Source organism: Eptatretus burgeri, chromosome 10, assembly GCF_056783735.1.
Source record: "Eptatretus burgeri isolate ZD-2024b chromosome 10, Ebu_testis_v1, whole genome shotgun sequence".
Classification (NCBI taxonomy): Eukaryota; Metazoa; Chordata; class Myxini; order Myxiniformes; family Myxinidae; genus Eptatretus; species Eptatretus burgeri.
In genome coordinates, this window is record NC_140970.1 from 105,998,120 (window position 1) to 106,014,257 (window position 16,138).

Genomic DNA, 16,138 nt, shown 5'->3' on the forward strand with positions numbered 1-16,138 from the left:
GTGTGTGTGTGTGTGTGTGTGTGTGTGTGTGTGTGTGTGTGTGTGTGTGTGTGTGTGTGTGTGTGTGTGTGTTGGAGCCAACCAAATACCCACAGACACACAAGTGATTTGACACATGCTTCACAGATAAGCAGTGACATTAGAAGGCTATGGATGGCCATCGTTTGATGGATATGACCTCACAAAATGAGCATCTCCACACACTGGTGAGCAAAAGTAAACAATGGCGTTGATGACAAAGAGAGGCAATCTGTGAAGCTTAATGTGCAATCAATGGTTACCTTGATTACCTTGAAGGACAATAAGGAACGGTTTAAAACAAAGTTGAAGTACGGTGAGGGCACCTGTCGTTTATCTGATCCTAATAATTTCAAGATCGTGGATGGCTTGTAGATCCACACTTAACGCCAGACATTACCTCCACTGTCATTTGTTCCTACCTGGTTGGAAAACCAGTCCGGTTCAGTCAAGAATCTTTTAAACAAGGCCAATTCACTTCGTGTTCACCAGTATGTGATTGCTGGACATGTACGTGCCATATGGTACATCCAGTTGATGAAAAGTCTCCATTTTTTTTTTATTTGAACATGAAGTTAATCCCATCACAATGCCGATGACAAAAGCCACACCAGCCAAGAGACTGGAAACTCATGGGGGAAGGAAAATATATATTTTCCATGTGGCCCAGTTAGCCCCTCCTGCACGGTGGTCCTGTGAAGACGTTTCCTTGTTTCAGGACGAGGTGAATGTCCTTCTTGGTGAATAAAATATAAAATATCAGACCAAACGCTGATATTTTATCATGCTAATCCTTATAATGGTGTTGCAACATTTGTTATATCGCATAGCTATTCGGAAATGTTGTATCATACCATTAATCTGTTTATTACATCATGATATGATGTGGAAGAGAATGAAAAGAGGTCTTTGGCTTTTTATATCTTTTGTTTCAGGCTGGGAATGGTGTCCAACCCTGTTTCAACATTGCTTTTCACGGTATATGCAGCTGTCGGAGGAAAAATTGTTCAAAAATCTTACACAGGTGAAGTTTAAGTGGAACTAAACTTTTGTCGAAACAAAAAGAAAGAGTGATCAGAGATTGCAGACCCTCACCGGGCCTTGTTTTGTTTAATGTTTGTGCGGTGTGCAGAGGATGCATATATAGATTATATAGAATGAATGAACCGACTCATGTTTCAATAGTATGTAATTAATGGATGGAGTCACCTTCGAACAGTAGAGAATTAATTGACATACTAATGGTCCAAGAGTACGTAATTAATAGATATACTCGCATACCAATAGTACTTAATCAATAGACATACTCACATTCCAATAGTATGTAATTAATAGACGTCTTCATGGTCCAATATGACGTAGATAATAAACAATCACATTCAAAAGGGTGGCAGATCTCCTTATGAGCCAACGGCCATCCATATGTCGTGCCCAACTGGGTCTGTGGACGTCCTCCTGCAATTGGGTTACCTTCTTTTTTTTAGGAGGTTGGTGGCAGGATTTGCACTTCAGCCACCGAAAAACACTTCATTCTGCAAAAAACTCATAAAGGCAAAGAAAACTGAAGATCCACTCCGTGGGAGTACACCCTGTGCTGCAACCCCTTCACAGGGTAGCTCACCGGGTGATGAGATTGGGGCAAAGCCTTTGGGACCCCCAATCGTTAATGATAGGAGGAAAAACACGGAGTAACCTTCCCAGATCAGATTGCAGTGGTGTGTGTCAGGGTGGTGCTGAGGTGTCGTCCACCAGACGGTGGTCTCCTTGGGTTAACCTGAAGTGGTCCCTTCGGGTGGGTGCCTGGAATGTCCTATCTCTAAGAGGATGATCACCTGTCTCTGTTATCATATGAACTCAGGCGTTTGGACATCGGTATTGCAGCACTCTCTGAGGTTCGGGGACCAGATATTGATGAGATCATGGTGGGTGGTTACACCTACTATTGTTCTGGTCACTCTGATGGTTACCATTCCCAAGGAGTTGCTGTAGCTGTGTCCAATAAGCTGACTCCAATGATAATTGAGGTATGACCGGTCAACGAGCATATAATGAGACTAAGGATTCGTCACTCCTTAGGTGTCATTTCCCCGGTCTCTGTCTATTCTCCGACTGAGGCGAGTGATCTCACCGTGAAGGGCGCATTCTATGCCATGCTCGAGTCTGTGATTTATCAGTGCCCCAGGTGAGATACTCTTCTCGTCTTGTGGGATTACAATGCATCGACTGGAACTAATAGGGATGGTTATGAGACATCTGTTGGTCCTCATGGGTCTGCAACTGTGAACCAGAATAGCAAAAGTTTGTTGACTTTGCAAGAAGTCATGGACATAGGGTGGCCGGTTCATGGTTTCAGCGCCCACAAGTTCATCGCTGGACTTGGTATTCCAACGCTGATGGTGTGGCAAAACAGATTCAACATGTGGTCATTGATGGTCGTTGGAGGATGATCCAGAACTTCTGCGCCAACTGAAGTGCTCAATTCCTCATTACCGACCACAGGCCTGATGTTGCTGGTGGATGTCTTCGAACTCACCGAAAGGCGCAGAATAATTTTGTCTCTCAATGGACACTGGATACCATTGACCAGATTTTCAGGGCCAGGCTGAATGGCAGAGCTGAGGCATAAAACTGTACGTGCGCTAAGGGTGCACAAGGAGGCCTATGTGCGAGGAATCTGTGAAGGAGTAAAGCATCACTTGTGGTCAAGGGATTCTCGGCCTGTTTACAGAGGAATTCCCGCATTGTGTTCCTCCAAGCCCATCCCTCGGTGTACTGCAGTTACAGCGGAGGGTGGAGGGCTCTTGACAGAGGAGTCTGAAGTGAAGGCCTGTTGGGCCTGTTACTTTGATCGGCTGTACCAGGCTGATCCCCCAGCTGTTGAGTTGGATGTCAGGGGTGTTATTATCCCTATTGCTGATCCATTCAATCAAATGTGGTCCACCTTCGTTTGTGGAAACACAGGCTGCGGTGAACCAGTTTAAATGGGATGAAGCTCCTGGGATCAGTGGCATCCATGCTGAACTTCTGAAGGCTGGTGGTAATACTGTACTCATGTGGTTGCATGCAGGAATGTGCTCTGCCTGGAACACAGACATCATCTCAACTGACTGGAAGAGGGGGCATTGTTGTCTCTCTCTGGAAAGGGAAGGGTGATCGCCAGGACTGCAACAACTACCGAGGGGTGATGCTGCTCTCAGTGCTGGGCATGGTCGAAGCTTCGATAATTGTTGATGGGGTTCGCCACCATCTGCTTGAGCACCAGCACCTAGAGCAGTCAGGCTATACACCAAACAGGTCAACGATTGACCATATCCTTGCTCCTCAGGTCCTCATCGAACGCAGATGAGAGTTTCGGCAGGGGCTGTTTGTAGCCTATGTTGATCTCTGTAAAGCATTTGATTCAGTGAATCGGGATGCCCTCTGGAGGATTATTGGTCTTCGTGGGGTTCTACCAAAACTGATCAATCTGATATTTGAACTCTACTCTGGTACTGAGAGTACTGTGAGATGTGCTGACATCTCTGACTTGTTTCTAGTTGTTACTGGAGTTCATCAGGCGTGTGTACTGACCCCCACACTTTTCAGCACTTGTGTGGACTGGATACTTGGACTTTGACCATGAATCTGAGACGGAGACGTTATTCCTTTGGTACCAGGTCTCTTCGGAGAATCATTGGCTATCACTGATTGGACTTTGTGTCCACCGAGCGGTTGGTGAGAGAGATTGAAATGTCATATGTATATATATACTCTTTGAATGCACCCGGTGTTGCCCGGGTTCTTTTTGAATGAATTTATTCTTCTGTACATATAATATGTCTGATGCGAGCCCAGTATCAGTTCTCTATTGGGCCACGGCAGTCATTGCCTAAGGGGGTTGGTGAGGGGGAAACACCCCCCTCCCCCCAGTCGAGGGGCCTCGTCACCTGGCCTATAACCTTCCCAGGGCCCGTCCCGACATTTTTTGTTTCAGAGGTTTCCTCCTATCTTTCACTGTTCAGGAGATTAGCACTTGCAGACAAACAAACAAACAAACAAAAACTTCAAATTATATATTAGAAATACATATTTTATGTAATATATAAATATATATTATATATATTTTGTATTATATGATATATACATATATATATATATATATATTTATATTTATGTCTTCATTGGACTGTTGTATCTCATTTATGAAGGTTTAGAAACGTCCTTCATAGTATTACTGAAACTTCTTCTTCTTCCTCTTCTTCTTCCTCTTCTTCTCCCTCTTCTTCTTCCTCTTCTTCTCCCTCTTCTTCCTCTTCTTCTCCCTCTTCTTCCTCCTCTTCTTCCTCCTCTTCCTCCTCTTCCTCCTCCTCTTCCTCCTCCTCCTCCTCTTCCTCCTCCTCTTCTTCCTGCTCTTCCTCCTCTTCCTCCTCTTCCTCCTCCTCCTCCCGTTAGGGGTCGCCACAGCGGATCAACAGTCTCCATTTCACTCTATCCTCCACATCTTCCATTGACACTCCAACCACCCGCATGTCCGCCCTCACCGTATCCATGAACTTCTTCTTTGGCCTTCCTCTTCTCCTCCTGCCTGGCGGCTCCATCTTCAACATCCTTCTCCCGATATACTCCGCTTCCCTCCTGTGCACATGTCCAAACCATCTCAATCTCGCCTCTCTCACTTTGTCTCCAAACCATCCTACCTGCGCTGTCCCTCTAATACACTCATTTCTTATCCTATCCATCCTCGTCACTCCCAACGAGAATCGCAGCATCTTTAACTCTGCCACCTCCAGCTCTGCTTCCTGTCTTTTTGTTAGCGCCACCGCCTCCAAACCATACAACATAGCTGGTCTCACTACCGTCTTATATACTTTCCCCTTCACTCTTGCAGCTACCCTTCTGTCACAAATCACTCCTGCAACTCTTCTCCACCCACTCCATCCTGCCTGCACTCTCTTTTTCACTTCTCTCCCACACTCTCCGTTACTTTGGACAGTTGATCCCAAGTATTTAAACCCATCCACCTTCCCCACCTCAACTCCTTGCAACCGCACCATACCACCACCCTCCCTCTCATTTACGCACATGTACTCCGTCTTACTCCTACTGACTAACATTCCCCTTCTCTCCAGTGCGTACCTCCACCTCTCAAGGCTCGATTCAGCCTGCTCCCTCCTCTCCCTACAGATCATGATGTCATCCGTGAACATCATAGTCCATGGAGACTCCAGTCTGATCTCGTCCGTCAATCTGTCCATCACCATTGCAAACAGGAAAGGGCTCAGAGTCGATCCTTGGTGCAATCCCACTTTAACCTTAAACCGGTCCATCATTCCTACCGCACACCTCACTGTTGTCACACTGTCCTCATACATATCCTGCACGATCCTCACATACTTCTCCACCACTCCCGACTTCCTCATACAATACCACAACTCCTCTTTTGGCACCCTATCATAAGCTTTCTCTAAATCCACAAACACACAATGTAACTCCTTCTGGCCTTCCCTATACTTCTCCATCAACATTCTCAAAGCAAACATCGCATCAGTGGTGCTCTTTCCTGGCATAAACCCATATTGCTGCTCACAGATCGTCACCTCTACTCTCAACCGAGCTTCCACTACTCTTTCCCACAACTTCATGGTGTGGCTTAACAACTTTATCCCTCTGTAATTTCCACAGCTCTGCACATCACCCTTATTCTTGAAAATCGGAACCAGTACACTTAATCTCCACTCCTCCGGCATCCTCTCACTTTCCAAGACTTTATTAAACAATCTGGTTAAAAGCCCCACTGCCATCTCTCCTAAGCACTTCCATGCCTCCACTGGTATACCACCTGGGCCAACCGCCTTTCCACTTTTCATCTTCTTCATAGCAGTCCTCACTTCATCCTTACTGATCCACCCCACTTCCAGATTCACTATCTCCACCTCTTCCAACCTTCTCTCTCTCTCATTTTCTTCATTCATCAGCTCCTCAAAGTACTCCATCCACCTTCTCAACACACTCTCCTCGCTCGTCAGCACATTCCCATTTGCATCCTTTATCACCCGAACCTGCAGCACATCCTTCCCAGCTCGATCCCTCTATCTTGCCAATCGGTATAAATCCTTTTCCCCTTCTTTTGTATCCAACTTCTCATACAGCTCGTCATATGCCTTTTCCTTTGCCTTTTCCACCTCTCTTTTTGCCTTTCGCCGCCACTCCTTGTACTCTTGCCTACTTTCTTCATCTCTCTGACTATCCCACTTCTTTTTCGCCAACCCCTTCTTCCTTATACTTTTCTGTACTTCCTCGTTCCACCACCAAGTCTCCTTATCTTCCTTCCTCTGTCCAGATGTCACACCAAGTACCTTCCTAGCTATCTCCCTCACCACTTCTGCTGTCGTTGCCCAATCATCCCACCCATCTTTACCACCATCCAACGCCTGTCTCACCTCCTCCCTAAATTTCACGCAACAGTCTTCCTCCTTCAGCTTCCACCATCTGGTCCTTGGTTCAGCCCTCACTCTCTTCCTCAACCTCACCTCTAAAGTCATCCTACAAACCACCAATCGATGCTGTCGAGCGACACTCTCCCCGGCCACCACCTTACAGTCACTAATCTCTTTCAGGTTGCATCTCCTGCTTAAGATGTAATCCACCTGTGTGCACTTTCCTCCACTCTTGTATGTCACCCTGTGTTCCTCCTTCTTCTTGAAATACGTGTTTACCACTGCCATTTCCATTCTTTTTGCAAACTCTACCACCATTTGCCCTTCCATATTTCTCTTGTTGAGACCGTACCTCCCCATCACCTCCTCATCCTCTTTATTCCTTTCCCCAACATGCCCATTGAAATCTGCTCCAATCACCACTCTCATCCTTGGATACACTCTCCACCACTTCATCTAACTCACTCCAGAAATCTTTTTACTCCATCTCACACCCCATATGAGGGGCATATGCACTGATGACATTCATCATCACCCCTTCAATTTCCAACTTCACACTCATCACTCGGTCAGACACTCTCCTCACCTCCAATACCCTCTTGACATAATCTTCCTTCAGGATTACCCTGACACCATTTCTCCTCCCATCCACACCATGGTAGAACAGTTTGAAACCACCTCCAATGCTCCTCGCCTTACTCCCCATCCACTTGGTCTCTTGTACGCACAGTCTGTCCACCTTTCTTCTCTCCATCATATCAGCCAACTCTCGCCCTTTGCCAGTCATCGTCCCAACATTCAGAGTTCCAACTCTCACCTGCACACTTCTACCCTTCCCCGTCTCCTTCTCCTCCTTTGCCCAGCAGTAGCACAATTTCCACTGGTACCCTGCTGACCACCGGTACCGGTGGCGGTCGTTGGTAACCCGGGCCTCAACCGATCCGGTATGGAAATTCGTTTTGTTGTCCGCATAATGATTTGGCATAGGTTTTTACGCCGGATGCCCTTCCTGACACAACCCTGGTCGCCTCTTACGACACACAGGGATATGGTACACCTATTCTAACCGGGGCATACACCGGGCCCAGTACAACTGGTACTCATTTCACCAACCTCGGAAGGATGGCGGGCTGAGTCAACCCCCTGGTGTTTTCGACTTGGTATATATATATATATATATATAAGTTCAGTGTCCCAACGGGGCTTGAACTCAGGACCTTTTTGGTCCCAAGCCACTGTCCTAACCACTGCGCTAACACCAGGCTTAAAGTTTTACCTAAACCATCAAATCGATATGTATATATATATATATATATATATATATATATATATATATATATATATATATATATATATATATATATATATATATATATTTTAGTATAAATACGAGGTGACTTATGAGAAGAACTGTGCTCAGTCAATAACAGATGTTCTTGCTGGCATGTAATTTTGTTTGTGGAGGAGCAATAAAATTAGTGTTGACCAGTGAAGGCTATTTTTTCGTGTATGGTGAAAAACAAAGCAAAATATACTTTGAAAAACACGAATAAATCATGATGGGGATAATGGGAAACATGCATGCTGAAGCATGGCCGGCATGCAGGCCAAGTTCTCAGAACAACGTGTCCTACACTTGCTTTGAAGAAGTCTCGCCTGGGTTCGAATCCTGACACAGCTAGAAACTGTCATTCCGGTGTTTCACACGCAGGGTCATTCATCATTGTGGGTGCCATCCCTCGGATGGACGGAAAACGGGCGTCCTGTCTGCCAGAATTACTTGGTGCACGTTAAAGATACAATGGTGTCCTTTGTGAAGAGTAGTAGGCGAGCTATCTCCAGCATCCTGAACAAATTACTAATTCCTGCCCTGAATACCGCTGCGAAGGGAATTTGGCTGCACAGACACTCTGTAACAGAGTATGGTACATCGGAATCAGAAGACATATACTGTATAATATGCATCCGAGTTGGAATATCAGCGCAGCTGTGAACTACCACTCTGGTGATTTGCTTGCATTGCGATGCATCCATGGTGGCACTGTCCATTACATCAGAAGTTCATGACGCTGGAGGGTCTGTCCGGCAGCTAGTACCCAGTCAAAGTGGGGGGACATTAAAGATCCAACAGTGTCTTTCAGAAAGAGGCGTCGCATCATCACCGGCATGCACACCAAGTTCCAAATTGCTGCCACGTTCCATTACGTTCATTTAGAGGAGTTGAATCTTCACCGGCATGTAGACCAAGTTCCAAATTGCTGCCAAGTTCCATTACGTTCATTAAGAGGAGTTGAATCTTCACCGGCATGCAGACCAAGTTCCAAATTGCTGCCACATTCCATCACGTTCTTTAACAGGAGTCGCATCATCACCGACATGTAGACCAAGTTCCAAATTGCTGCCAAGTTCCATTACGTTCATTTAGAGGAGTTGAAACTTCACCGGCATGTAGACCAAGTTCCAAATTGCTGCCAAGTTCCATTACGTTCTTCAAGAGGAGTCGCATCATCACCGACATGTAGACCAAGTTCCAAATTGCTGCCACGTTCCATTACGTTCTTTAAGAGGAGTCGCATCATCACCGACATGTAGACCAAGTTCCAAATTGCTGCCAAGTTCCATTACGTTCATTTAGAGGAGTTGAAACTTCACCGGCATGTAGACCAAGTTCCAAATTGCTGCCACATTCCATCACGTTCTTTAACAGGAGTCGCATCATCACCGACATGTAGACCAAGTTCCAAATTGCTGCCACGTTCCATTACGTTCTTTAACAGGAGTCGCATCATCACCGACATGTAGACCAAGTTCCAAATTGCTGCCACGTTCCATTACGTTCTTTAAGAGGAGTCGCATCATCACCGACATGTAGACCAAGTTCCAAATTGCTGCCAAGTTCCATTACGTTCATTTAGAGGAGTTGAAACTTCACCGGCATGTAGACCAAGTTCCAAATTGCTGCCACGTTCCATTACGTTCTTTAACAGGAGTCGCATCATCACCGGCATGTAGACCAAGTTCCAAATTGCTGCCACGTTCCATTACGTTCTTTAACAGGAGTCGCATCATCACCGACATGTAGACCAAGTTCCAAATTGCTGCCACGTTCCATTACGTTCTTTAACAGGAGTCGCATCATCACCGACATGTAGACCAAGTTCCAAATTGCTGCCACGTTCCATTACGTTCTTTAAGAGGAGTCGCATCATCACCGACATGTAGACCAAGTTCCAAATTGCTGCCACGTTCCATTACGTTCTTTAACAGGAGTCGCATCATCACCGGCATGTAGAGGTCAGGTCAGGTATGGGAGCATGTGCCAGAACAGCGCGTCGCTGCGTCCACTTTCCGCCGGTACTCCAGGGGCCTCCGTCTGGCCATCCCCCAGGCAGATGCCAGGCCCATCCCCATCTCCTTGAGATGATGGTCAACCTGCTGCAACCATGAGGCACGTGGTCGGCCCACTGGCCTCCTCCACTCATGAGACTCCCTCGCTGAGAGAATCTGGTGAGCAGGATCAGCGTCAGGAAAACGAGCCACATGTCCATACAGCCGCAGCTGACGCTCACGGACTATGCAGGTAACAAATCTCATCCGAGTCTCTCTCAGCAACCGCTCGTTGGACACAAAATCCGACCAGCGATAGCCAAGGATTCTCCGAAGAGACCTGGTACCAAAGGAATTAAGTCTCCGTCTCAGATCCTTGGTCAAAGTCCAAGTCTCGCACCCATAGAGCAAGACTGGAAGTACCAAGGACCTGAAGACTCGGACTTTCGTCCTCCCGCACAGGTACCGGCAGCGCCGCACCCCATGATCCAGTGAATCCACGACTCCCCAGGCCCGACCCAGACGTCTATTGACCTCCGGCTCACAACCTGCGGAGACATGAATATCACTGCCAAGGTAAGTGAATCTATCCACGACCTCAACATCCTCACCACAAACAGACACAGACAGGACAGCAGCATCCAAGATGTCACCGAAAGCCTGGATCTTTGTTTTGACCCAAGAAATCCGTAATCCCAACGGCTCCGACTCCTCATTCAGCACCTCGAGGGCCCCCAAGAGGATGTCTAAAGTCTCCGCAAAGATGACTGCATCATCTGCAAAATCAAGGTCCGAGATCTTGACATTGCCAAACGATGCACCGCAACTTGATCTCTCCGACATCCTCCCAAAAATCCAGTCCATACAAGTGCTGAAAAGTGTGGGGGCAAGTACACATCCCTGACGAACTCCAGTAACAACTGGAAATAAGTCAGAGGCGGTACCACCACACTTCACAGCACTCTCAGTACCAGAGTAGAGTTCAGACATCAGATCGATCAGTTTCGGTGGCACCCCACGAAGACCAAGAATCCTCCAGAGGACATCCCGATTCACTGAATCGAACGCTTTACAGAGATCAACATAGGCTGCAAGCAGCCCCTGCCGAAACTCTCGTCTGCGTTCAGTGAGGACACGAAGAGCAAGGATACGGTCAATCGTTGACCTCTTTGGTGTAAAGCCTGACTGCTCTGGACGCTGGTGCTCGAGCAGATGGTGGCGAACCCTATCAAGAATTATCCGAGCAAAGACCTTGCCCGGCACTGAGAGCAGCGTCACCCCTCGGTAGTTGTTGCAGTCTTGGCGATCACCCTTCCCTTTCCAGAGAGGGACAACAAGGCCCCTCTTCCAGTCAGTTGGGATGATGCCTGTGTTCCAGGCAGAGCACAAAACTGCATGCAACGACGCGAGTGCAGCATTTCCACCAGCCTTGAGAAGTTCAGCATGGATGCCACAGATCCCTGGAGCTTTGCCCCGTTTCAACTGGTTCACCGCAGCCCGTGTTTCCACAAGCGATGGTGGACCACAGTTGATTCGAGGGTCAGCAACAGGGATTGTAACACCCTTGACGTCCAACTCGACAGCTGGGGGATCAGCCTGGTACAACCGCTCAAAGTAACCGGCCCAGCGGGCCTTCACTTCAGACTCCTCTGTCAAGAGCCTACCACTCTCTGCTCGAACTGCAGTGCTCCGAGGGATGGGCTTGGATGAACGTAATGCGCGAATTCCCCTGTAAGCGGGACGAGAATCACCTGTCCACAGGTGATGCTCTACCCCCTCACAGATTCCTCGCACATAGGCCTCCTTGTCCACCCTCAGTGCACGTACAGTTTTACGCCTCAGCTCCCTGAACAGCTCAGCTCTGCCATTCAGCCTGGCCCTGCGACTCTGGTCAATGGTATCCAGTGTCCCTTGAGAGACAAAATTCTTCTTTGCCCTGCGGTGAACTCCAAGGCATCCACCGGCAACATCAAGGACGGTGGTCTTGAAGGTGCTCCACAACTCTTCAGGACCCCCCAAAGCACCCAGACCCTCCAAGTGTCCACTCAGCCTGTTTGCAAACTCCTCAGCTACTCTCTCATCCCTGAGCTTGGCAACATCCAGCCTAGGCTGGGATGGTACCATTCTCCAGGATTTAAGGTGCAGCTTTAGAGTTGCTACAACAAGCCTGTGGTCAGTATTGAGGAACTGAGCACTCCGGTAGACCCTGCAGTTCTGGATCATCCTCCAACGACCGTCAATGAGGACATGGTCAATCTCCTTTGCCACACCGCCAGCGTTGGAATACCAAGTCCAGCGATGAGCTTGCGGGCGCTGAAACCATGAACCAGCCACCCTAAGTCCATGACTTCTTGCAAAGTCAAGGAACTTAGTGCTATTCTGGTTCATAGTTCCTGACCCATGGGGACCAACACACACCTCATAACCATCCCTATCAGTTCCAGTCGATGCATTGAAATCCCCCAAGACTAGAAGTGTATCTCGTCTGGGGCACTGATCAACCACAGACTCGAGTGTGGCGTAGAATGCATCCTTCACGGTAAGATCACTCGCCTCAGTCGGAGCATAAATAGAGACCAGGGAAATGACACCTAAGGAGTGACGAATCCTTAATCTCATAATACGCTCGTTGACCGGTGTTACCTCAATTATCATTGGGGTCAGCTTATTGGACACAGCTACAGCAACTCCTTGGGTATGGTAACCATCAGAGCGACCAGACCAATAGTAGGTGTAACCACCCACCATTATCTCGCCGCAATCCGGTCTCCGAACCTCAGAGAGAGCTGCAATCCCGATGTCCAAACGCTTGAGCTCAGATGATAACAGAGACAGGTGATCATCCTCTCTTAGGGATAGGACATTCCAGGCACCCACCCGAAGGGGCCGCCTCAGGTTAACCCAAGGAAACCGCCGTCTGGTGGACGACACCTCAGCACCACTCCGACACACTCTCCCGCAATCTGACCCAGGGATGTTACCCCGTGGTTTCCCTCCTATCAAAGATTGGGGGTCCCGAAGGCTTTGCCCCAATCCCATCATCCGGTGAGCTGCCCTGCGAAGGGAAGCTGCACAGGAGGTACTCCCACGGAGTGGGTTTTCAGATTTTTTTGCGTTTTTGCGTTTTGCGGAATGAAGCGTTTTACGGTGGCCGGAGTGCAAATCCTGCCACCAACCTCCTAATAAGAAGTAACCCAACTGCAGGAGGACGTCCGCAGACACAGTTGGGCACTAGATATGGATGGCCGTTGGCTCACAAGGAGCTCCTCCGCCCTTTGACAGGTTTTGTTTTTAATCCTGCTGGGTGTCCATATCCAAACACCCTCCTCACCAGAAAACCTGGTGAGGGAGACGGTTTAGTCGCCGACAACCCGACCATGGAACAGGTTAGTACAGGTTTACATGGTACCTGTAGCAGGTCACAGATCGAACCTGACCTGACAAAACATGTCAGGTCAGGCATGTAGACCAAGTTCCAAATTGCTGCCACGTTCCTTTACTTTCATTAAGAGGAGTCGCATCATCACCGACATGTAGACCAAGTTCCAAATTGCTGCCAAGTTCCATTACGTTCATTTAGAGGAGTTGAAACTTCACCGGCATGTAGACCAAGTTCCAAATTGCTGCCACATTCCATTACTTTCATTAAGAGGAGTCGCATCATCACCGGCATGTAGACCAAGTTCCAAATTGCTGCCACGTTCCATTACTTTCATTAAGAGGAGTCGCATCATCACCGGCACGCAGACCAGGTTCCGTCACGTTCTTGAAGAGCCAACAGGCAGGCGAAGTCCCAAATTGCGATGGAGTAGCGATCTGTCTGGGCTTGTTTACAACCTTGAAACGTTTCTCACTTAACTTGTCATGTACATCCTGAAGCTCTGTCAAGAGCTTGCCTTCATTATTAATATTATCAACTCCCAAATACCACCAGTCACTTTGCTGATGGGAATACTGAAAGAGAAAGAGAAAGAGAAAGAGAAAGAGAAAGAGAAATGTTGCAATTTATTATGTAAGAGGGGGGGGGAGGTGAGGAAGGGATATTCAGGGAAAAAGAGAGGAGGGGGGGAGGTGAGGAAGGGATATTTAGGGAAAAAGAGAGGAGGGGGGGGAGGTGAGGAAGGGATATTCAGGGAAAAAGAGAGGAGGAGTGAGGGAGGAGGAATTAGCAAGTAGAATGTTGTTTTGCTTTCTGACCACACATCCACGAAAATATACAAATACTCACACACCCGCATATGTACACACATCGATACTAATAAAAGGGTGTGTGTGTGTGTGTGTGTGTGTGTGTGTGTGTGTGTGTGTGTGTGTGTGTGTGTGTGTGTGTGTGTGTGTGTGTGTGTGTGTGTGTGTGTGTGTGTGTGTGTATGAGAGATCAAAAAGCATAACATATTCTTTTTGATTACTCCCCTACCCCATATCTCTATTTCTATCTATATCTCTCTCTGTCTGTCTGTCTGTCTGTCTGTCTGTCTGTCTCTTTTATTTTTTTTTTGTATACCTTGTTGAGGTTCGTATGAGAGCTAACACACAACTCACAGCAAGGAGGCATGAGACAAGAGGGGCGGGAGTGGAAGGGACAAAACAGTGGGGAACAGACACAGGTGAACTGTGGAAGGGAGAGGGATGGGGATGGGACGGGGAACATGGCGAAGAGAAGATGGACATTTCAGGGACTTTCAGGAAGAAAAGCAGGAGAAATGAAGGAAGTGGGCTTGGGTGGATTATCGGGGGTAGAAAAGATCGAGGATTTGGATGGGGGAAGATAAGAGGTGCTGGTGAACAGCTGTTTTGAAAGCCTCGAGGGAAGAATGGGAAAGATTAGAGTGAGGAAGTTTATTCCAAAGGTGGGAAAAAAGAGGAATGAAAGAGTGAAGATGAGCAGTGATTCGTGATTTTGGTAGTTTTACCAGAAGGGGGTTGTTGGCGGACCTTGAGCGCCCTGTGGAAATGTGGTGGGGACAAATCGCAGAGAGAGCAGGGGGGGCAAGGCTGGAGAGGAGTCGGTAGAAGACAGAAAGACCACCGACCAACCTGCGGTGATTGAGTGAGAGGCCCAAAGACTCAGCTTCATTGCGGGAGATGCCGATGATCTTAAATGCCCTGGTTTCGACAGCGTGAAGCCGAGAAAGGTGGGAGGCAGGAGCACCAGCCCAGAGGGGAGAGCAGTACTCCATCAGGCTACGGACAAAAGCTTTGTAAGTGGTCAGGAGCTCAAGAGGGCTGAGGAAGGACTTAGCACGACGGAGGATTCCCAGTCGGCGACTGGCTTTTGAGGCGAGGTTGGAAATGTGACTTTCCCAGGAAAGGTCATGGCAGATAGTGAGACCTAGAAGCTTGAAGGAAAAGACTTCTTCCAGAGGATTGTTGAGAAAGTGGATGGGGGGGTTTTGTAAACGGTCCTTTCGAAGAGACATAGTGAGAGTGTGAGATTTGTCTGGATTGAAAGACATGTTCCACGTGTTGGACCAGTTTGTGATTTTATCCAGATCTGCAGTGAGTGAAGAAGCTGCTGCTTGCCGGTCTGAGGGATGACCGATGGTGCAGCAGAGGGTGGAGTCGTCGGCAAAGAGAAATAGAGGATTTTCCAGAGAGTCCGAGAGATCATTGATGAAAACCAGAAAAAGAACAGGGCCCAGAACGCTACCTTGAGGAACTCCAGCCTGCACAGGAAGAGGGGATGAAAGAACTCCATTTAGGACCACACGTTGACTGCGACAGGAGAGGAAGTCTGCGAGCCATGAGTGGAGATGGCGTTGAATACCATGGGAAGAGAGTTTGGTGAGTAGGGCAGGGTGCCAGACTGTGTCAAAAGCACGTGATATGTCCAGGGATACGGCTCGGATTTCCTGTCTGGCATTGAGGACCTCCATCCATTGATGGGAGAGCAGAAGTAGCATATCCAGGGTAGAGTGACCTGGTCTGAAACCAAATTGATGATTGGAAATAAAGCCATTGGAGAAGAGAAAGGATTTCATGTCTGAAGCGATGATGGATTCCATAACCATGCTGATGATTGGGAGAAGGCTGATTGGTCTGTAGTTACAGGGATCTGTTTTTGCACCTTTTTTATGCAGGGCAGTGATGTTAGCAGATTTCCAAGCAGATGGCAGATGACCTTGGGAAAATGAGAGGGTGAATAGAACAGAGAGAGGGTGAGCAAGAGCAGAAGAGCACGTGGGCTGATGGACACGTGGGCTGATGCTGTCTGGACCAGTTGTGGAATCTGAGTCGAGGTTTGAAAGCAAGCTCTCCACCTTGTCAGGAGAAAAGGATACAGAGTCCAGGGACAGTTGGGTGCGACTGGGTAAAGTGGGTAGAGATAGTGATGGGTTTGGGACACAAGATTTAGCTGCAAACACCGAGTTTAGACA

General features: G+C 47.9%; 1 long non-coding RNA gene across 1 annotated transcript in view; it reads left to right on the forward strand.

The window, feature by feature from the left end:
- The window catches only part of LOC147019374 (uncharacterized), a 106,679-nt gene that overhangs the window by 40,420 nt on the left and 50,121 nt on the right, over positions 1-16,138 (forward strand). The window contains exon 3 of the long non-coding RNA XR_015062834.1: positions 954-1,042. This is a non-coding gene — a long non-coding RNA (uncharacterized LOC147019374). The remainder of the gene's footprint in view (positions 1-953; positions 1,043-16,138) is intronic.